We start from the raw sequence: 24805 nt of genomic DNA on the forward strand, positions 1-24805 counted from the left end.
AACACACACACACAGAGAAGACATGTTCCAGAGAGAAGGGACAGGGAGGCAGGCATGAGGGTGGGCGCTGGAGACAGAGATCAGCTTCTTCTGGCCACTTTGGTTCCGCACAGCTATTTTGCTAGTTTTTGCTGGTTGATCTCCTCCCGCTCATGCAACATAGTTGGGGGAATCCACTTTATGCAATTCCTCAATGACTGCTTTAAAATGGAGTGTGTAGCTGCTGGAACGCGGGATGCTGATGCCGCCATGTAAAACATCAAACAAAAAAAAAAGTGTCTGCAAGAGGTAACCCTTTCACTACATTTTCTGAGTGCGGAATGCGCCTAATAATTTCCCAAATGTGTTCCTTTACTGGATAGATTGAGAAGATTCTTGAATAGTTTGATTCTTACATATTTAAAATCAATTTTAAATTTTTATGTAATTAATCTTAATAAAATTGCTGCCACTGCAAGAATTTTTAAAAACCCAACTTTTTTGGGGGGGGGGAATCTTGCAGGAAACAGTGGGTCAAAGGCTGAAAATAATGGTTAATTCAGGTGAAATTTAGCAATAATACCTCAATGTAGTTTCTAATTCTATGCACAGCTGTTAACATCTCATGCAACCATAGCTTTAGAAACAGTCTAATTAATTCAGAAAACCTTTCTTCTCCCTCTCGAGCATCTATAATATACAGATTGACACCCCTGGATATTAACAAGCAATTATTTTCAATGATGCTGGAAGCAAAGCTTCCAGTGTACAAGCATCAAAGGGGACAAAATGCCAGTATTTTAGTGCTGACCTTTCCATAGAATACTACAAGACTCATATAAAGAGAAGAATTTTGATCTATTATGTATTTCTGTGGAATTTATACAAAAGGGTTGTTTCTTTTTAATATTGTTTATTCAGTTTTCATTAAAAAAAACTGTACAACACAATATAACCTGCAAGACATACCATTAAATACTGAATAAAGGTGTGTGTGTGTGTGTGGGGGGGGGAAATAGTTTTCACTATTAACATCCTCTGATCACAAAATTAATAAAAATACATGTCATATTTTGATGGGGTTATGTCAGTTCTAATAGAATTTTCAAGTTAAACCACTGTCATTATTGTATGATTATTAATGAAGACTGTTCTATAAGTTTAATGTAAACCGCCCTGAGCCTCCGGGGAGGGCGGTATAGAAATATAATAAAATAAATATATAAATATTAAAGGATACCACTCTGCCTCCCCCCCCCAATTTTTTAAATCAGTCTAGCCACTTTCATTAGGAAGTTCAAATTTCAGCTAATTAAAACATATCTGATTTTTAAAAATTATTATCTTTTCCACTTAAAATTCCCTGTACCTAAAAACCTGTATTTGTGTAATCTAATCTATGCAGTAACAACAAGGCAGCATTAAAATCAATATGATAACTAGTTATTTCACTGCAGATTTCAAATATCATTTTCTAAACAACTGAATGATGTCACATTCCAGCCATGAAGGATAACAGCCTGAATCCTTTAGAGTAGCGATCCACAACCTGTGGGCTGCGGACCACATGTGGTCCTTCGACTAATTGGAGGTAGGCCCCGAAGGACGCCTTCCCCCCCCCCTGGCCCTTTACAACACACTTCGGGTGTCATTGTCTCCCATCACTCCCAGATGGGACTATCTCGTTGCAGAGAAACAAGCTCAGGGTTCCCATTGATTTGTCATTGTCATGAGTTAAAATTTCCATGAAAATAAAATATTCCTTATGTTCATTGTTGTGGCGTGTCTGTATCTTATTTTGAAGGGATGTTTAAACATTACCATAGCGATCAGAGAGCGTTAGGGCAGTGGTTGAGAGTAGAGGAGTAAACTACCCCCCCAGGCCTCAGTAAAAGGCGTTGAGTGGTCCCCGGCGTTGAGTGGTCCCCGGTTATAAAAAGGTTGGGAACCACTGCTCTAGAGTAGCGATCCCCAACCTGTGGGCCGCGGACCACATGTGGTCCTTCGACTAATTGGAGGTGGGCCCCGAAGGACATCTTCTCCCCCCCCCAGCCCTTTACTTCATCCTCCCCAGCCCTTTACAACACACTTCGGGTGTCATTGTCTCCTATCACTCCCAGATGGGACTATCTCGTTGCAGAGAAACAAGCTCAGGGTTCCCATTGATTTGTCATTGTCATGAGTTAAAATTTCCATGAAAAAATGTTCCTTATGTTCATTGTTGTGGCGTGTCTGTATCTTATTTTGAAGGGATGTTTAAACATTACCATAGTGATCAGAGAGCGTTAGGGCTGTGGTTGAGAGTAAACTACCCCCCCCCCACCGGGCCTCAGTAAAAGGTGTTGAGTGGTTCTCGGTGAGTGGTCCCCAGCGTTGAGTGGATCCCAGTGATAAAAAGGTTGGGGATCACTGCTCTAGAGCATTTCCACAAACAGAGAAATGTCTGCTTGCCAATTGAAACTTTCTCACTTCCCTCCTCCTGCAGCAGTCCAAAATGCACCATAAATTTCAGGGGGCATTCTGGGATTCAATGGGAAGAGAAGGCAAAAAGGTTGTGATCCATGAATAGAAATCTTTCCAAATATGGAAATACCCTGGTGGATCCAAGCCAATATGTTCTGAGGTGACGCAAAGTTTTCCACCAATAGGATTGGATTGTTGTTGTTGTTTTTAATCTGAAAGAGTTTAACAGGTAGACAAATATTAAAGGTCTGAACATGTTACTTTCTTCCTCCTCTATCTGCACATGTAGGCCATGTCAATCAGTCAGTATGATTATTTGGTCAATTGACCCATATAAAGAATACATCTGCAGAAACTGCAACAATCAATTATAGAAGTTAATAAATATGATGTCATGAAAAATATAAGAGTATTGCTACATAAAAATATTAAGATAATAAAACAATATTAAAAACTATGCATTGTTGGAAACAAATATAATGTTATTGTAAGAGAGGGGAAAGGGTTATAACATGAAAAGAAGAAGGGGGAGGAAACCTCAAAGAAGTTGGCTACAGGGACAAGAAAGCAATACGTCTTCTTGAACAGTCCATTAACCCAGGTGATGAGATGGCATTTACCCATCCATTACTATCGTTCGGACATTCTTTTTGATCCTATTCTAGTAAAAATGTAAAAGGATTTTGCTACCATGTTAGAAATAAGTGGGTCTTTATCCCTTAGCAAAAATTTAACTATAGTGTCACTATTATGGAAGGACGAAGATGAATGTCTAGTGTAATGGGATAGTAAAGTAGGATTACATATTTTCAGATGTTTTCATAAAAAGGACAGTACAGTAAGATATGTGAAATTGTCTCAGGTTGGGCATTATCACAGGGGCATGTAGGCCATGTTTCCATGTTCAATAAAAGAAGGGAGTTTAGCATTCCCAGGTATTACTGATATTTATGAAAAAATTGTGAGTACAATTTATGAAAGGTATATTGCAAGGTATGTTATTTAGTGCAAAGGGAAGAAAATATCTGGATCTTAAAATTTATTAAAGGGTTTGACAGCCATCTAAAATAATATCAGTTGTTCTATGTAACTTAGCTGCTCTCCAAACACTAAACAAGTAATGAGTAAAGACTAACTTGAAGCCATATATTTTGCATTACTTATGTCGTGCAATATACTTTTTAATCATGCATATAAGGTATATTCAGCATTTTTAAATTCCACACAATACTACCAGATAATTTGTTCATCTGTACAGTCTATTCTATTAGAAACACTGAATATCCTCAGCTTTCTTTAACCAGGTAAAAACAACTTTTCAAAAATTTGATAAATTAAATAGTATAATTCATCAGTACATAGATTTATTATTTTAATCCCCTTAATATCTTCATCTCTTTGTTTCTGTCAAACAGTTCCTTAAGCTGTCTAATAAAGTCAGAAATATAAGACAACATTGTCTAAAAATGAGCTTCTGTATTGTTAAGATGCTGATAGAATTCAAGTTCCAGAAAACTTCCTCCTATGTGAAATGCAGATCTATTCTGCACCAGCACCACCATGCTGGGCTTCCACCAGGTGTTTTGGCTGGGGCAGGTTGCACCACCTCTTCCTGGGTCAAGATCGGGGAACATTTTCCCCACTGGACCTGGTCTGCCCCAGATTTGTGCCTCCAGAGGAGTCAGCCGGGGCCGTGAGGTTCCGCCACGCTGTGGGATGGTGGGGACCACTTTTGACTTTTAAGAATGGGATACTGTGTTATAACACGATACCCCATTTTTAAAAGTTAAAAAAAAAATCCCAAGGCAAACAAGATTCTGAGTTTAGCGAGGCCTGGGACAGCCCTGGCCTAGCCATGATGTCATCTGAAATTGGGAATTTTCCCTACCACCAGATGAGAAGTGAGGCAGGGCAAATTCCTGGTGCAGAAAAGGTTGTAGTTGGCCCCTGCAATATTGGAAGTATCCACAAGTCATCATGCTATTTCCAAGCATATCTTGTGGGTCTCCTCAGGCTTTCTCCTTTAAACCACCACTCCGAGCAGTGGCCATGAGCAGAGCATCCATATGGATGCTTCATAAATTGCAGCATTCCTCAAAGAACATCTTGTAATTTTCAGAAAATTAAACATGTTTCTAGTTGTGAAAAGCATAGAACAAGTTATCCAAGAACGAATACTCATATACTTTTGAACAGATTTTTTTTACTCCTGCATATTTACTAACTCTTTGTTTTTACCTGAGATAGAACAGATGACCCCCCCATCCAAGGGATCTCTACCTTGCTGTGGGGGAGGGCTTGCATGCTCCAATCACCCTGAGAGCTATGCCAATAGTAGCTTAGCTACTGGCAGGGTCTTCCAAGCTGGACAGATCTTAAGAGTAGAAGCCAGACCTAGAGAGATCCATGGTAAAGTGGAGCAGCATTACCATTAAGTTGACACATGGGCAAAGCTGAGTGTGGGACAGCAGTAGGCATGGACAGATTGAATGGCTACTGTACTACTCCTGGGAGAATGCAATGGCAAGCCACTTCTATATTTTGCCAAGAAAGCTTATAAACATGGCCAAAAACCCTAATATAAATGACTGCAGACAGAGTTGGATGGCATGCCTTTGTTCATAAAGTCTCCATGAGTCAGTAACAACTTGACAGAACCTAACAACAGCAGAACAGATGAGCCAGCCTCTAGTGACATATTTTAAAATACTCAAGAACTTAATTTTATTGGAAAATTGGGATGATACTCTCATTTGCTTTTTCCACTGTGAATATTGAACTATTCAGCCTACATGGGTATTATCTATGTTTCAGATTTGATCATCTGAACATCTACAACATGTATGAGACAAAAAGATTATATCAATCACAACACTTCTTCTGCTCGAATAGTACTAATCCACTAGCATTATGGCTGTCATTCATCAATTAGACCAGCCCTTTCTGTTTCTTACGACTCTATTTTCCTTCAGGTCTCTTTGGCAATATTTGTTAAACCTATCTTTAGTGCATCGGGGGGGGGGGGGAATTCAAACTACTCCGGCTTTGGAAATACCAGTAAATGAAAACTGTCTCCAAATCATGGGAGTTAGCAACTTTAAAGTTGAGTAACAAATTCCTTTTAACTTGTTCATGTACTACTTTAATATAACATGATAGACTTTTCAAGCTATTTATAACAAGTCAGCCACCAAAGAAACATCAATTTGGCCCCGTTCTGGTCCTATAAAATTACAATAGGATATAGCTACGACATATGCTCAGATAGGACTCCCCACAATAAGTACATAATTAGTTCAAGAATTGAGAGTATAAATTAGTTTAACAAAAAATAAGAAAGGAACAGAAGATAACTACTGTACTTCATAAATGTAATAGTCATTGCCCCATCCCATCCTGTTATTTCTTCTTCCAAAATGGAAAGAATCAGCCAATAATGTCTGAGGTAGTTACGGGTGAAATATATAGACCAACATACACTTAATTGTATATTCAAGCTGATTGCAAAGTTAATAAAAAATATCCATAGCAACAAACAACAGCATGGGACAATATAAACACAGCAAAAACTGCTGAAGCCAGCCAAAAGCTTAGCCCCCCCCCCCCCAAACACAGACACCTCTCTTTGGTTGGAGGAGAAAGTTGCATGGGGAATTGCCATCTGTGCCATCTGTTCCTGATGAACTGCCAGGCTTTGCTCTCTAGCTTGTTCTTAGGATCTGTGGGAAAGATCTTTTTTCAATAGTGGAGGATTCTAGATTAAGTTCTTGCAAAATGTAATAACTTTGCCTGATAGTGACTATTTGTCATCTTTGTCTTCTGTGCATTATTAAAAGCAAAATATTTCAAAACTGCTACCCGAATGATGCGAGGCAAACAATTTGTCAATGTTTTTAGAACATACATCTTTGCTTGGGCTGCAAGGGGATTCCAACTCTGCTTGTACTAAGGGCTTGTTAGGTTTTCCCCTGGGTCCCATGTATGATCACACATATGCCTGGAGTTCTTCTTGTGCTGTTTCTCCAATTTGAAATGCTTCAGGGGGCTGTTAGTTACCTTGCCACATTGAGGTCTACCCCCTACACATGTTCCATCAAAATATGGAGCTCCCAACAATAAGCAAATGTTGAATCAGAATAGGTGGAAACCCCGAAGGACACTAACTTGGGCAAAAATTCAGACATAACCTTAATATTTAAGTTTGCCATGGAATCTAATATTGTTTCTAGGATCTTAAATATCTAGATTATCTAGTTTGTCTCTTGGATCAGATTCTTATCCACCTGCTGCATTATACTGCATTATCTTATCTACCTCCTTTATGACAGTATTGTCATGCTATCCACTCAAAGAGGATTGAGCTGGGTGACAATTTCTTTCCTAGCATCCTTTCATATTCACTTTGAGTTATCCCTTTCATCCCATACTAGTAAATTTTGTTTCTACTTTTAGAGGACCATGGAAGTTATAGGTGCATTGGGCTGATAACTGCTAACAGAAGCTGACTATCCCAGAGGTGTTGAAGGAGGTGGAGGTTTGCCCTCTACTGAAGAAACCATGGCTGGATCCATGGGACTTGTCCAGCTACCACTTTTGCATTTCTAGGCAAGGTGGTTGAAAGGGCTGTTATAGACCAGCTCCTGGCATTCTTGGAAGATACTTCAGCACTTGATCCATACCAGTCAGGTTCCCATCCTGGCCACGGGGTGGAGACAGTGCTGGTCACCTTGATGATCTCTGGTGCCAGCTGGATCAGGGCGGTTCAGCAGTCCTCATGTCCGCCATGTCTGACATGGTCAGCCATGACTTGTTGGCCTACTGTCTCGCCGGGGCCGGGATTTGGAGGATAGCTCTCCAGTTGCTGCGCTCCTTTCTCCGGAACTGGTCACAGAGGTTGTTGCACCCCTGTTGCAGTTCTCGCTCCCACATTATTTAACATCTTTATGCACCTTCTGACTCAGCTGGTCTGGGGCTTTGGGCTGGGCTGTCACCAATATGTGGATGACGCTCAGCTCTATCTCCTGATGGATGGCTGCCCGGACTCCCCCCAGATATATTTGCCAGTTGTTTGGAAGCCGTAGCTGGATGGTTAGAGCAGAGTCGCCTGAAACTCAACCCCTCCAAGACTGTGGCTGGGCAGGATGGTCACAGGTGAACTGTGGCTGGGCAGAAAGGGGACAGATCAGGAAGTGTGGCTTCCTATCTTAGCTGGAGTGCAACTCAACATCTCACTCTTGGCCAGGAATTTGGGAGTGGTCTTGGATGCCTATGGAGGCCCAGGTCAAGGGAGTAGCATGCACAGAAGTTTTCCATCTATACCAAGTCCTATACTAGTGCCCTAATTGTACTTAGACTGCTTGACCACAATGGTCACCTCAAGATTAGTCTTCGGTAACTCACTCTACACGGGCCTACCCTTGTCCTTGATCTGGAAATTGCAGCTGGTGCAAAATGCAGCTACTAAGGTCCTCAGTGGAACATCTTGGAGGACCCATATCCAGCCTGTGATGAGGCAGTTGCGTTGGTTGCCAGTTGCGGCCCAGATAAAGTTCAAGGTTTTGGTGTTAACCTTTAAGGCTATCCACAGTCTGGTCCCCACATATCTGTGGGTCTACCTATCTCCTTATGCCCCCCACAGGGCCTTGCACTCTGTGGTGGAGGTCCCTGGCCTAAGGGAGGTTTGCCTGGCTTCTACCATGGCCAGGGCCTTCTTGGTCCTGGCCCCTACCTGGTGGAATGAGCTCCTGGGACAGCTATGGGCCCTGTCAGAGCTTTCACAGTTCTGCAGGGTCTGCAACATGGAGATCTTCCACTGGGTTTTTGGTTGAGGTCAGGATAAGGAAGATCTGAAGCCCCTCACAGAGGTCATCAGGCTCCCCACTAGGAAGATCTCTCCTGAGATTTGGTTTTCAGATTTTCTGGATAGTGTGTGTGTGGGGGGGATTTTTTCACCATCAAAGAGGTTTATATTGGGATTTTATCATGTTTTACGGGTTTTATTGTTATTTAAACTGCCCTGAGCCTTTCTTAAAGGGAGCGGCGGTATATAAATTGAAGTATAAATAAACAAAATAAAGGTATTAAACTTCAGTTATATCATTCCTCAACCCCCCAGTTTGCCCAACCAGACAAAAGTCATTCCACAGTTTATACTCATTGAATATTGTCTCATTTATGTTCTAACCAGTTTTGTTCATCCTTATCAAATTACAGCTTTATTTATAATGTAATAGATTTATATATTTACCAACATTGCTTAACATGTATATGCTTGGACCTGAGAAAAGTGTTCCATGTGTGTTAAGGGGTGATGATGCTTACTGCCACAGCTTCTTAAAAAAAAAAAGACAAAAATGTCAAAACCTCATTTCTGTTATTGAACACTGAAATCCTGCCACATTATAGGTGCATTAATTAGTCAATCGTCTCAACTCAATATGACCAATGAACTCAAACCTATATAGCTAAGGCACACTAAACAGAAAAGAAAGCGAGCTTGATCACTTCCATTTTCCAAGGCAACATGTTTAAATATGAATGCATTGCTCACAGCCAGATTTTAGTGGCAGCAACTCCTTGGCATCTACAAGCCTTTGCAGGTCTATACACTTGCTAAAAATAGATGCATTGCCTCCGTGTTTCTTCCCATTCCACATCTGCAAGAAAGAATTCTCCCCCATCTCCTTGCTAGTTGTACTATATCTAAACAGAATCCCCTTTCCTCACAAAAATCACACTAGCAGACATGGGAAAACATGTCTTAGGTTGATGCATTTGTTTTTTTCTTATCACCTGTATTTCCAAACCATGTTTATTAAAGACTGTGAAACGATTTTGCACCCATGGCCATTTTATATTCTGCAGTTTCCCTTAAAACATAGGAGTTAGTACAATATGTGCTCCTCAGGAATGAAGGCAAACATGGCCCTAGAAAGGGTCCACTACTTGCCTTGCCCTGCAAAGAGAAGAGTGAGGGAAGGAAGAAGAGTAGAAAAAGAGTAGAAAAAAGTAACAGGCTTGGGACACAAACAACTTAAAAGCCAAGAGGGGTCATAATTAAAGGGCTGGCTGATAGAGACATTTTGAGAGTCATGCAAATGCAGACCGCAAAAGTAGTCTGATCAGAATTAGAATGGTTGTATGTTAATTCGTATCTAAAAAGCCATCTCTATTTGCAAAAGAGATTCTTTAGCATTAATATGCCAGAGAAAGCTGTGTATCATGCAACTCCACAGCATCGCACCAGCAGCATCCCAAAGTGGCACTACTGGTGTGGAATTGGCCTAAGCATGACGGATGGCAGATCTGTGGTTGCAGAAGGGGTTTGTCTGTGTGTACTATAACTGGCAAACTACTTGGTTTCAGTAAGAGTGCTTGCCAAAAGAGGAATGGTGACATTATTTTGGGGAAAATCTTCCATTAGGCAAAATGAGAATTCACATATTTAAATTCTTGTCAACTACCAGTTCATAGTGATGGTAGTTGTTGCCCACTTTGCAATGGGATTCTAAGGTTATCAGATTAGCACACTATTAATAGTAATTTTAAAAGGCTCTATGATGAACTCAGGACCCATTGCTGCATCATTCTTTCTCAACTGAGGAGTTGACTCTCAGGAAAGGCTTCTCTGTATGGGTTTAGAGGAATTACATAGAAAAAGGAACATCATTGATTCAAGCTTCCTAAAATGGCTGAAGGAACTTGATATATGTGATTCATTCACACAAAACAATTTCTCAGAGAAACCAGCTGATCAGAACTGGCCCTTAATGTGTCTGAAATTCAGAATAGAGACTTTGGAGAACCTTCTCACTGATTAAATTCAGAGTCCCCAACCTTTTTCAGTTTGTGGGCACATTTGGGATTTTAACACAGGGTGGTGGGTGAACCAAAAAATGGCTGCCACAGGAGATGGAGCCCATACACAACCAGAGGCAATCCAAGTGTGGTGTAAATGAAGGTAATTCTTAGGTCCATTCCGCACAGCGCTAATGTTGCCAAAGTGTTACCATTGTGTAATGCTATTTATTTTTCATTATTCACGATGTCATACACAATACGCAACACTCCCGCAAAAATTGCTTCATTGTAGTGGATCCACAAAAGTGGATTCCCCCTGAAAAAAACGCTAGACTCTTGAGAGCAGCCTGCAACACATCCAAAAAAGACATGTGCGTTCTCAATACAGCGGTAGCAAGCATGTCCCTCCCTAATCTCTCGCACCTGAGCTTCTGGCGTCGCAATCGCCATTTTTTCTCCCTTAAACCGGCCAAAGCAACGAATAAGCGATGCTTCTTTGGCTGAAATCCCTCCACAAGCAATTGTCCGTAAGGTTTCCGAGCACGATACAGCCCCCCGTTCAACACTGCCCGTAATTTCAGCCAGAAATAGCACTGGGGGAGGGGGTTACTTTCAGAGTGTGTAAACGAGTAAGTGCCAGCTCCTAAGCTAATGAAAAGGTCTTTCTGATACATTGAATGAACGAATATGCTACTGGTGTTTTCGTGTTTTTAAAAAACAGTTTTTAAAGGCAAACTCGAACACAACAGTTAATTGGCTGCTCTCTTTGATTGATGGCCAGGGGAGCGAGGAAGCACGGGAAAATATCGCCTCCTTTGTATCAATTTCGGCAAGACTGGAAACTTTTGTGTTACAAGAGCAGTGATAGTGGGAGAGCCTTTTTTTCGATTGAACCGGCTGTATGGGTTACTGCTGCTTTTGCTTCCAGCGCTTTTCAATAGCGCTCAGACTTAGCGAAATTGCCCATTGTACAGAATTGCCCTTAAAATACACTAAGGAGTGAGAGAGAACAAAAGCAACACTGGAGTGGCAGCTACTACCAATCTTGTTTTAATCTGCACAACCAATAAGAAGCCATGTTGGGTATGAATCCCTACCCCATACTTTCTGGAAGCACTTGATGGTCACTAGGTAAGGTGTCAGTGGGCACTCTTGGGCATCACAATGGGTACCTCTGGACTAGATCAAACACTTTGGTGATTATCTGCATGTTGTCCAACCTGGCCCTCTTTTCATTTATCAATTCTATTATTGCTGGTCAGCAGAAGTCAGTCAACTGTAATGACAATGAAAGTGCTTCCTTATACAGAGTCTTGTACAAGGCAATAGCTATTTTACCTGTCTCTGTAGGACAAGATTTGTACTGAATATGGAATTCAAGGAACTGACTGTCACTACAAAGAACTCTCAAATGCCACAATATAACATTGTATATATAGATCATCAGAGCTTACTGGGATTTATCTATGACATAAACTTATTTATTCCATTTAATTACACTTGCATGCAACTCTTTCTCCACGGAATTCAGAGTGCTGTACGCAGAATTGCCAATACATTAAAAAAAATATCAACAACTTTGAAGGCTATTTAAATATTATGACCACTTGATTTAGGGAAAATGACATTTAAATAGCCTTTAAGTTTAAGTTTAACATTTGCAGTGTAGATCTATCCGCAGAATAAGGCCAGACTCTTATGTCACTAACTTAGCTTTAAGGATATTATGACACAGTTTACTAATGTGCTACTAATTAACTTTTGCCTTATACCTGTACTCTTATTATCCTTAGTCTGAGGAAGAGTGCTTGCACTCGAAAGCTCACGCCTTGAATAAATCTTTGTTAGTCTTAAAGGTGCTACTGGACTCAATTTTTGTTTTGCAGCTTCAGACCAGCACGGCTACCCACTTGAATTTTGCATTAGAAAATAAGCTAAAACTGAGAGGAAAAGACACAGAGATCCTTCAGTGTCCTTTTCTAAGTCAATATTTCTGCACAGTAGCATAGGAATGTTTGGCCAAGGTACTTGATCTCTGTTCTGCTCTGTTCAGATTCTGGTAATGCAACTACAGAAAGAAACTACTTTATAAGTATACATTGTAGTGTACTGCAAATCTCCTTTCAGTGAAGGGAAAAAACCCACACAAATACGACCTCTGGCCAATTGTTTTTATCTTTTTACATTAGACAACAACAGTACCTTCTGCGTGAGTCAAAGATGCATATTACAGATTACCTATTTATCAAATAGCAAATGCTCTTTAACATGGGTGCATTTTGTAACACAAAGATTTGAAAGATAGTAAAACAAAAAGCTCTCACGGAAAATAAAACACTGTATAAAATGTAAATAAATAAGAATTACTTTATGTCAGACAGGAACCAGATATGGGTAATTAATCTTTTCCTATCTTTCTGGAGACGTATATTTCTTATAATAATAAATATAGTACAGAGTTGAATGCTCCATTAGAGGTTTGACATAGGAAGACATATGCTCTGATGCAGAGAATCCAATTATTTATTTAGAATTTTTTTGCAGTAGAAAGCAATATCACACCACTTCTCTCAACCTCTAGGTTATATTCTTTGGATACTGGCCTGCAGGGGGGTCCTGGGGATCTCCTGGAGTTACAGCTCCTCTCCTGACTATAGAAATCAGTGTCCCTAGATAAAACAGATGCTTTGGAGAGTGGGCTGTATGGCATTGTGCCAGACTGAGGTTCCTGCCTTCCCCAGACTCCATCCCCACAGACACAAATATCCTGTGAACTTAAGCAAATTGTAAGTGGGAGGGCAGAAGGGACTGTGTCAGTGTTTGACTCTTGTGGCTCTTCCTTGTATGCCCAGGGAAATGCCAATTATCACTTTGGGATCAGAAAGAGAATTTCTTCCAGGCCAGACTGGCCAGGGATTCTGGTTTGGGGGGGGGGATCATCTGGGCATGAAATTGGGGTCACTGAGGTGGGTAGGTCATTGTGAATTTCCTGCATTCTGCAGGGGGTTGGACTAGATTACCTGGGAGGTCCTTTCCAACTCTATGATTCTATAATCCAGGAGTTACCTGAAATGGCAACTTAAGCACCTCTGCCCCCACTGGCGGCAGGGGGAGGAACCTTGCAACTCTATTCTATGCATAAAATTTAGCAGAGTCATCTATAGCAAGGAATTGGTATTGAATCTGTTGCTCTAAATTACCTGAACCTGTTGCTTTAAATTGACATGGCAGCCCAATCATTTTTAAATGGAGTGTTTTAATGCATATATTTATATTAAAAGAAGCAGTGCTGCATAGTTGCCACAGTTGCCATACATACTGCTAAAATTGGCATTGGAGACTTAGGAGACAGATGCTGATGCATGCATGAAGGACTTTACCCTCTTGCTGGGACACTTATACCCAGCCCTAAAAACTGCTGAATAAGAATATCCTTCACAATCTTCCCATTACTTGATGCTTGCAGTATATTATTACGTGGGTCAAAGTTTTCTAGGTCATTAAATAATATATTTTTAAAAGTTTTAACTTAGATTCTTGAAATGTTTCATAGTGCATCTTCTTCCATTTCAATAATTTACAGTTTGCATCTACCCACTGCTTGTTAGGTTTTAACCATCTGCTAAGCCACCAGGGCATTCCTTTAATGTCATAACTGCTTAGTGTTTTTCCAGCTTTGTTGGTAAGCACCTCCTGAAAATCTAGCAGTGAATCCTAGCGGTGTAACTCTGCTTAAGATTGCACTGCATACTCATTACTCATCCACAGATCTATCAATATCCTCAGAAATTGCAGCAGCAGATTTTTAAGCATTATTTTTATGCTAGCAACAAATCCCATTGCAACCAGGAATAAAATGGGCACTAGGATCCAGGGGACACCAGCAGCCCCAGATCTCTCTCTTTCTGTCTCTCCCTCACAGCAGAAGCCATGCTGTCATAATTATTTGGGTATTTAATCAGTAACTAATAAACTTTATAGCTCTTTCTGATGTATGCTATTATCCCATTTATCATCTTAATATTCTGTGAGTCCCCATAATAATCTTTCATTTCTCCTCAGTATCATTCTGTGAGTCACTATTATTTTACTACTTCTATAATTTTTACTATTCTTTTTTTTCTATTACTGCTCCACTATGCGGAACTGAGGCTAAGGAATATGCTGCCTCCTTAAGAATACTTTCCTGAAAATAAGCCTCACTGAAAAAAATGAGATTTATTTCTGAGTAAACTTGCTTAGGATTGTTCTCAGTTATTTAAGGAAAGTCATCCAACAGTTTCAATATCCATCAGGTCCAAACCCTACACTGAACCACAGTGTCTTCTGAAAACTATTTAGTTCTGAATTAAGAATTTCAGTCCTACTCAGGTCTAATTCTACCCAACTGGGCTTAAACTAGAGTACTCTGTGTAGAACTGTGCTGCTAAATTAAGATAAATATTCCATTATTTTTCAAGATGAATTGCTACCTGTAGTTTGAAAAACTGCAGCTTTTTCTACCTCTGTGTGGCCCTGTGTCTACTTAGACATAAAGGCATATTTTAAACTACATTACATAAAATCACAATATACATTTTCAACATCCTTCTCCACAAGTACTGCTGGAAATGGTGAAAGAGAGCAATGCGATTTATACGTGACTCTCTTCTGCCTGTCAATCAAGCTAGGCAGCCAATCCCCTTTCTCCATGTTTTAAAGGGCCCACGATGCCCACTAATTTTTTTAAAAAATCAATAGTTCTCCATTGAAATACATATGCTTCTAATCATAGATGCATAATGCTTTTTTATTGCCACCACTTATTGAATCACAAATCTTGCTTCTTTTAAAAATAAATCTCATTCCTGATGGCGGGAAGCTTATAGAGGTATGTGTTGTGCTACAACTTTGGGGAAAAATTTTTTTGCCTTTGACTGCACAATTGAATACCTATTTGTTGCTCCAGACTCCCATTCCCGGTGCACGGGCGGAACATTGGAGGCTGAGATAGCGCTTCTTCATTTCCATACATTTTTTTTGTTGGTGGCCTACTGGTTGCTCTCCATTAGGTAGTGCTACATATGTTGGTGAATCCACTTTTTGAGATTCACCAGCTAGCGCTTTAAAATGGAGGATGTAGCTGACTGTTTAATGCTAAGACGCTGCATATTGGTGACGTCATGTAGGGAGGCTGGAATATAATGGCAACGAAATATAAGTATCTCACTATTTTTAAAGAGTGCGGAAATCCCCTTACTTCTCTTTTTGGTTTTTTTTTACTTGTTGCAAGAAGCGTATTGTGGGGAGAGTAACAAAACCCAGGAATGCAATACACAAGAACAAAGCTGGCTCTTTTCCCAGGATGATGTGTATGTGTTTTGGCTGTTAAACAAAGTGATCTGGAGGACAGAATTTCTGTACCTTTAATTGTTGTGCAGAAAAGGGTACTGACACTAGTCAAATAATAGAACTTCTGGACTGAGAAAGGCTACACCAGCCAACAGTCCCTCTTCTGTGCATCTATTAAGGATTCAGCAGCTGTGTCATTGATTGGCTTCAGTGCCTGTGTATTGAGGCCAAAGCATAGAGAATATATTCAACCATCTCAATAATATTCCTGAAACACCAACGCCCACTGCCTAAACAAGTTGCTATATCTACAGTCACCTCATTGTATAATTTATCACACGGGGGGGGGGGGGGGGAAATAAGCAGCACTTCCTTCTGAGAGGCACCCTGGTCTATCAAAACAGCTTTGGTGGAGGAAAAAAACCCTCTTCCTGAACAATTTGACTGATGTCTTTCTGTGGTTGCCTCTTGCAACCCTCAAAGGCCAGCCACACAGAGCAATTTCTAGCTTCCTATTCCTCTGGACTGCCAATTTAGAATCTGGTGGACCCCATGCTATGGAATAAGAGTCTCTTCTTGGTTTCATTTGTTATGCATTAATAATAAAGCACTGCTGAATGAATTCTTGAGTACAAGCAAAGCCTTTGTGTAGTTACCTAGTAAATTTGGTTCTTTCTACCATTAAAAAAAATCATATCAACAAAACAGTGCTTAGTTGCTATGCAAACACTGAAAGCCATTGCACAGGAATCAGTTCCAGAGTTTGATTTGATCTGAACCAAGCCAAGCAAATAGTGCCTGGATGCAATTTGAAAATGATTCCCTGCTTGTCTGTTTCTCTCATTTGGAGACAGAGCAAAGAAGAGCCAAAAGAGCATGTGTGTACCATTTAATCTGCCCTTGGTTTCCCTGAGCCACACTACTGCTCCTTAGAAGTTCCCTTTGGACTTCGCTTCATAGTGTGTTCTTTCTAACGCCAGGGGAAAAAAACAGTATTTATCCATGAATAACTTAAAATGTTATATTAATAACTTGTTTACAGAACACTCAACCTGGGCCTTTGCTCACTTGGCCTAGTCCCTACCGAAGAGACACAGAAAGGGGGAGTTTCTCTTGCCTAATTCTTGGGCCCTACAACATGTCTTTTCCATATTGCTATATCCATTTTCTTTTGAAAGAACAAAACGCTAAATTGCATTAGTGAGCTGTATTATCATTACTTTTTACCAGGTAGACATCTTGTTTTGTTGGGGAGTGTATTGTCACTGTGTTTCCAATGTTGTAAGTCAGGAAGATCTCTGGCTAATTGATGTATTTGTTGCTACTGTCTCCTGAGTTCAATGAGAGACGTCGCAGTGAACCCTGACTGTAGTGATCTCCCACCTGTGGGTAAAAGAGTCTAGGTTCTTCTACCATTGTACTAGAGTTTAAACCTGGAGATGGAGCATTTCAATGATCTAGTAGTGATAAATATGGGTCTGCCCTGTGGCTTTTGCTTTTCTTAAGGAGTTTCTTTGCTGTTGAATCTGATTTACCATTACTTTGAGAATATCAGGTAATGTCATATGTTTGAAATCCTACTGTTAGTTGAATATCTTATATTCCCTTCCAACAAACTGAGTTAAATTAAGAGAACAAACTGTGTCCAGTATTCCATAGTGTGCAAAGTGTGCTTTTATCTTGTGTATGGCTTTTCAGTCTTGGCATACTGTGGATAGCTCTCACTTTTGGGGGGGGGTCTACTTTCAGTCCTTTTGAGGTCAATAATTTTATATAGTATAGGATTTCATTGAACATCAGTTTGAATTGCCCCAATTCAATTTTATTTTATTTGCATCTATCAGGCTTAATGGATTTTTTATCACCATCATACCGAGTATTCAGTCTGTGCTTTTCTCCCTGCCTCTGTAAACTTTGCAGTTCATCATCCAGAGGCTGCAACAGAGACACTGGTACTTTTTTCTTTGGTAATTTAATGGGCTTCATATTGCTGTCAGTGTCTCTTTAAAAAAACACCCTCAAGCAGGCCAACACATTTTGCCTGCTCTTGGATTAGTAATTTTTGTTTACACTTTTCCACTGGCTTCAACATAGTGTGATCATACATTATTAACATCTGGTTGATCTCTTCATTAGATGCCTAGGGATAATGTTCCAGGCTGGTACCACAATCTAATTGGAATTATATTGTTGTATTTCCTATTACGATAGCTGTATAAACGTGTTTCTGGTGCCTTGCTGAGTTTGTCTGTATTGCATCTATTACTTGATCTCCTACCCAAAACAGATCTTCATACTCATTGTCATTCTCCATTTTCAGAATATCCAGTCTAGTTTTGGGCTTGTTTCATTTGAAGAGACACTTGGATGCACAGTAGTTCAATTTGTCACAGTTGGGGCATTTCCCCCCATAAACTGGGCATCTCTCTTTTATTCCTCATGTATGCCACACAGACAATATTTATATTGCTCTAAGGAATTCACTGGTGTTCTTATGTTTGTTTTTTTCCATCTCTTCCTACTGTACTTTGTATATTGCATTTCTTTATTGTTTTCTACTGTCTGTTCCTCCAGGGTTCTAGTTTTGTGTTTGGATAACACTGTGTATTTCCAAACTTGCTTTTAAAGACAAACAATCTTCCCTTAGCAATCTCTAATCTCAATTTGTGCAAGACTATTTATTTTTATTTATTTATTTCATTGTACTTATAGGAGGCCACTCCTAGCACAGCTGGCTCATGGTGGCTAACAACATAGTTCAAATACAGATTTAAAATCAACAGACATAATATATCAAAACAGTAAAATTACTCTCCTCCCAACCCCTAAATCCAACTAATCCCCTAGCTACCAATGCCCAACAAAAGAAGATGTTACAGAGATGTCCAGAAGATGTTACCCAGATGGATGAAACTGATGAAATATGGGGGGGGGGGCTCAGAGGAGGAGGGGGAAACAGTGTCTCTTCTGCCTGGACTCAATCAAAAGCCTGGTGGTTGAAGAGCTCCATCTTGCAGGCCCTGTGGAACAGCATTAGTTCCTGCAGGCCCCATAGCTGTTTCGTGAGCTCATTCCACCAGGCTGGAGCCAGGGCCAAAAAGCTCCTAATCCTGGTTGAGGCCAGGTGAATTTCACATGGGCTGGGGATCACTAACCTGTTTGTACTCACAGAGCGAAGTATTCTGCAAGGGGCATAGGGAGTAAGACTGTCCCTCAGATATGCTGGGCCTAGACTATGAATGGCCTTAAAGGTCAAAACCAGACCCTTGAACTTAATCCAGAATTCAACTGGCAACCGATACAGCTGCCTCAGCACAAGCTAAATATGGATCCTCCATGGTGTTCTGGTGAGGACCCAGCCAGCTGCATTTTGCATCAGCTGTAGTTTCTGGGTCAAGGACAAGGGAAGGCCTGCATAGCGAATTACAGAAATCTAGCCTGGAGATAACCATCACCTGGATCACTGTGGCCAGGTGTTCCAGGGCCAGAAAGGGCACTAGTAGCTGGAGAAATGCCAGCTGGGCTACTTTTGTGACCTGGGCTGTGTGCGAGATCTTTAGTTGCACACCATCCAGGTAGGGCAAGTGTGCTTTCTTCCTTCTTCAGCCCCTTCCTGTCCAGCCATAGGAACATTATTGCCTTCTCTAAGTCCTTGAGACCTGGTAATATAGTGTACTTTTTTTACTGTTTTATTCTTTCTGGGGTTACAGTGGGCATCAAAAAGTGCAGTATTTCAGTCAGGTAAACACTATTCTTGGAACAATAAAATCAGAGTCCAGTAGCACCTTTAAGACCAACAAAGATTTATTCAAGGCGTGAGTTTTCGAGTGCAGGCACTCTTTGTCAGACTATAAGTGCTTGCACTCGAAAGCTCACGCCTTGAATAAATCTTTGTTGGTCTTAAAGGTGCTACTGGACTGATTTTATTGTGCTACTTCAGACCAAAACGGCTACTCATTTGAAACTATTATTGGAAGTTTTTTTCCCACAGTGTAATGCTTAGTTGTCCACCTTTTCCCCCCAGTTAGATGTAATGACAGTTTCACAGCCTTGTCTTTATCTGCCATTGCAGTGTCCGCTTACAAATTAAGCTAATCTTTTCACATAGGGTTGCAAGTGTCGATTGGGAAATTCCTGGGGATGGCGCCTGGGGAGTGCAGTTCAGGAAACAGAGGGACCTCAGCAGGAAGATAATTCGGTCAATTTGAAATATTCCTAACTAAAGAGGAAGATTTATTTTGAATGCCGGTAGAAACACTTTGTCTCTATTTCCTTAACTACCATAGGTAATTGTTCCTGTTTTCATCTTCATTTAACAAAGGGGAAAAGAGAAAACCGGGAACAATTTGCAAATCTTAGCACAGCACATTACAGGTGTGTTACATTGGTTTATACATGAGCCTCTTGGGACAGTCAAGCTGTGATATCCAATAACTTTCTTAATGTGTAATTACACACCATTGGACAATAATTGATTAATTGAGAAGAGAATATAGGCAGATGCTAGGCCAAGGCTTCTGCTGTTCATTATGTGTTCCTGCTTCTGTTTAATAAGTCAAATGAAGTACTAAAGCCAATTAAATTAAAACTGATACACATTACATTTTAAAGCAATTAGTAGGACATAAAAGACTTTCTTCCTTACACATAGAAGTAGAATAATTGAAAAGACTACAATCTGAAGGTAAAAACTGATCTCAGATAGTGAAAAGTTTTTGCTCATGAAGAAAAGTGTCTGCCTTTTAATTTCAGTGGTCTGAAGCACAGATAGGTTTGTGCAGGATGGTAACCACTAATCATACATGATTCCTATTCCAATTCTAGATCTGTACTATAGGGTTTTCAAGATAGAATTCCCACATGCATTGCTAGCTAACTACAAAAGGGAAAGCATTCTCATCCAAACTGTACATCACACACAGAGATTGCACTGGTACTTGACATAAGCATCCTGTATGGTGCCCTTTCCGTCTGTGCTACTAAAATGCTGACTGAGAAACAGGATGTTGTTCCTGATTGCTACTACTGAAAATTTAATGAATACACAACTGAACCATTTATTAAATATTAAAAAATTCTCCACCAGCCAGTTTTTAAAAATAGATATATAAAGTTATCTATCTAGGACAATTAAAGAGCCAATGTAATGTACTGAACTATGACTAAGGTCCTGAGCTATGATTGGTGAGACCTGGGTTCTAAATGGAAGAGGGGATAAACAATTCTGCCATTCCAAGTTTCTTGGAGTAAGGGAGGATAAAAATGCACTAAAATAAATATTCACCTGTATTTGTTTTGGCTTTCTTATGTGCCAGAACTCTGAATCATTTCTAGAAGTATCAATGCTGATTACCTGGAATTTTTCAATATATGAACTTGCAAGACTGAAGCATCAACCCAAGGGGAATCAAACAATTATTAATGAGACTGAATTAATTTGTAAACCTTTTGGAAGTGAGTTTTCAGGACAGTGGTAAAATTATAAACAGTGTGACCCTTTAAATCCTGTTATAGTGTTTGGAACCTTAACAGACTATTCCAGTAGCTTTTGCAAGGATTTAACATAAAGAACCATAAAGCTGACAAAAAAATTACATGTTCTGAATTGCACAACTCTTGTGAGCCTTAAGGCTTAACTTTATGATACATTGTTTCCTTGGTCTGTACCAGGTCCTATCAAATTGGAAATGTGCTGGAAGTTCTTGACTGGAACTTAATTTTCAGGTGCATAGGGTAGAGGATTTGGAATGAAACCAGAGCATGCAGGGAATTAAACCTTCTCCATGGGACATTTGCCCTGCTTGAACTGCTTCATGGCATTGTCAGTCCCACTGTGGAATCTTATGTATATCAATGGGCTACAAACAAGTTTCCCCAATGGGACAAATAATGGCTCACCAGGGCCAGGTGCACTGAAGGTTCAATCCAAACTGGGCCTTTACCTACATATGTCTGAGAGGACCAAGGGCAGCCACGTGGTATGGATCTAAAAAATGTACTTGAATCCCTCAGTTAGATGTCCATTCAGTTCTCTGGATCTGCTTATTTTCATGCTGTAAATTTGTTTATATAAAAGCTTTCCCATGTGTGATTTTTATTATTTTTAGTAAACCCCAGAGTTCTGTTTGACCATAATAGCATGGTTAAAATATCTGTACATGCTTTGGGCTTTAGGGAAGCTAAGATGTCCTGACAGACAGAAAGTGAGGAGAGGATGTAATTGTGAGGAGAGGGAAGGGGAGAAGTGCAAGTAAATATATATAAATAACTACATCAGAAAATCAAGAAAGTGATACATGTGGAATACTAATCAACATGCAAGTGAATGTATAAATCTTAACAACCAGAGGATGAATGGGATGTTGCTCCATTTTAAAGGTGCTGGAACTTTTGAAGGCATTTCCATCTTCAAGTATCTGCTCACAGCCTAACATGTTTCAGCTACTGCTACTTCCAGATTCTGGTAACCAGACATGCTCTCCTCAACCCTCTTGTCCCATGTGGATTCTTGCTAACTGAATTCAGCTGAGAGCCAAGTGGCAAAGTAAACAAACAACGTTGAAAAAGCCTTCACCTTTAAATCAATAGACATGTGCAAAAGGCGCACATATGTTTATCAAAGGCTGAAATCAGAGCTTGGCATTCATTTGCCTTTAAGATAAGCATCTGGCCTGCTGTAGAATGTGGAAGCAAATTTTGGGCCAACAATTTTTCTGTTTCTCTTTAGAAAGTGGAGTTTTATTTAGATTTACTAAATGCTTTTACATCATATCTACACAGAAAGAAGCAAGTTCAGAAACAACAGTAAAATATGAAACTTAGGCAATTATCAGCACAGTCCTCAGTGGAGATATATCCTTCTAAACCCATTGACAATGAATTCAGAAGAAATGCTGATTTTGTGAACTTAGGCAGATTGTGAGTAGGTGGGCAGAAGCGGCTACGTTGGTGCTTGGCTCTTGTGGCCCTTTCTTGCATGCCCATGGAAATGCCAATTGTAACTTTGGGATAAGGAAGCAAATTTCTTCCAGGCCAGATGGGCCAGGGATTCGGGTTTTGGGGGAGACATAATCTGGGTCTGGAACTGAGGTCACTATGTGCGGGCAGGTAGTTGTGAACTTTCTGCATTCTTCAGGGGATTGGACTAGATGACCCTGGAGATCTCTTCCAAGTCTATGATTCTATGTGATTGTTTTAGGATTGCACTGTAATCCATTAGGTATGTAATCCATACCTAGAAATAAATTAAGAATGAAGAAAAAGCTTTTGTATATCCCACTTTTCTCTCCTTTAAGGGGTCTCAAACTGGCTTACAATCACTTTTCCTTTCCTCTCCCCACAACAGGCAACTTGGTGGGACTGGGATACTTCTGGGAGAACTGTGAGTGATCCAAGGTTACCCAACAGAGTGCAGAGGAGTGGGGAATCAAACCCAGATTTCCAATATAGAGTCTGCCACTCTTAGCCACTATATCACACTAGATTGAGCATGGTAGAATATATATAGAATTATGGGTAAGGATGTATAGATCCACAGAACCATCCTAAACAAAGTTAAAATAGTATAATTCTGTTTAGGATATTATACTGTGGAGCTCAGGGAGACAATGTATATATGATACCATGCAGCCATAAGCCAGACTAACTTAACTATAGCAAGGAGTGATGTTGCACACCGTTGATAACGTTGATAGTGTGGATTGATTTTAATGATTTTAACTATGGATTTTATTGCAATTTTTATCTTGTAAACCACCGTGAGCCTAAGGGAACAGCAGTATAAAAGTTTGATAAATAAATAAATGTACTTTCAGATCCAGTCTTTTAAACATGTGCAGTGGTATACAAATAAAGGCCATATATATATAAATGATGGCTTGGATCCACATGGTTTCTGTGGGTAGGAGGGCATTCCATATGCAGAGTATGACTTTCAGGAAACAGCATGGAAGGAAGTTATAGGTCTATAGCTAGAGAAGAAATCACCCAAAGGATACAAGCCTGTTTACACTTTATTTTAAGAATACTCTTTACAGTCTCAAATGTATTACTACGATTTTTGCAACAGGTAAAGTAAGAATGGGCTTTTTTTTGCAGCTGTTTTAAAATGTGAATTATTTCCCCCTTCCCCTGGGGCTGGCTGTTTTAATTCACACTATCTAGTGGGTATTTCCTTCCTTATCTGAACCAAGATGATCTGAAGCTTTGGTTTACCAGTCCCTCTCTTTCAGGGCTATGCTGTCTTATTGAAAAGTATTTCTGCTAGTGCTCAATTTGTTAGTAATTCATGTCATTGTGATCTCTTCTAGCTCAATATTTCTATATCACTATGCTACTATAGATATGAGAAATGTTAGAAAATGTTGTTTCTTTTATGTAAAAGGTTTGTGGTTCAAATCTTTCTGTGATCATAATTCACTGTGTAGCCTTGAGCAAATAATTCCCTTTCAGCTTAACTTATTTCAAAATATATTTGCAAAGAAAAATTGTAAAGCACTTCAGACACTGAATGAACATTCTGTGAAAATAGTACTCTGATAAATGTGAAGCACTGTCTATGGTACTGAAAGAAGAAGAAGAAGAGGAAGAGGAAGAAGAAGGAAGGAAGAAGAAGTTCTTATATGCTGCTTTTCTCTACCAAAAGCAGGCTCAAAGCAGCCTACAGTCGCCTTCCCTTTCCTCTCCCCACAACAGACACCCTGTGGGGTAGGTGAGGCTCAGAGAGCCCTGATATCATTGCTCAGTCAGATCAGTTTTATCAGTGCTGCGGCGAGCCCAAGGTCACCCAGCTGGCTGCATGTGGGGGGAGTGCAGAATCGAACCCGACTCGCCAGATTAGAAGTTCTCATTCCTAACCACTACACCAAACCGGCTCTCAAAACAAAGGATTGTGTTAAGCTAAATGGCTTCTCTTTTCCCTAAATTCTATAAATTCTCCACTGGTTTAAAATGTGAAGGCAATATAATATTTCATAGAAGGCAACTCTTCTCACTAGAACTCAATATATTTGCTCCAGATATTAGAGATTAATGAATATCTCCCCCCCCCCACACACACACACCTTTTAAAAGTCCATAATGCTGTAATGGTTAAGAGTATTGATATTATCTGGAAGACAAAGATTCAAATCACTACTCATGCCAAAAGCACTACTCATGCGACTCTCACTGTCTCAACCTATCTCCCTCACAGGGTTGTTGGGAGGATAAAATAGAAGAGAGGAAAATTATG

The 24805-nt window shown here is 40.0% G+C and overlaps 1 protein-coding gene across 4 annotated transcripts in view; it reads right to left on the minus strand.

The window, feature by feature from the left end:
• The window catches only part of SOBP (sine oculis binding protein homolog), a 191462-nt gene that overhangs the window by 56436 nt on the left and 110221 nt on the right, over nucleotides 1-24805 (minus strand). The window lies entirely within an intron of this gene.

The sequence above is a fragment of the Paroedura picta genome, chromosome 1, assembly GCF_049243985.1.
Source record: "Paroedura picta isolate Pp20150507F chromosome 1, Ppicta_v3.0, whole genome shotgun sequence".
In the NCBI taxonomy this organism is placed as follows: domain Eukaryota; kingdom Metazoa; phylum Chordata; class Lepidosauria; order Squamata; family Gekkonidae; genus Paroedura; species Paroedura picta.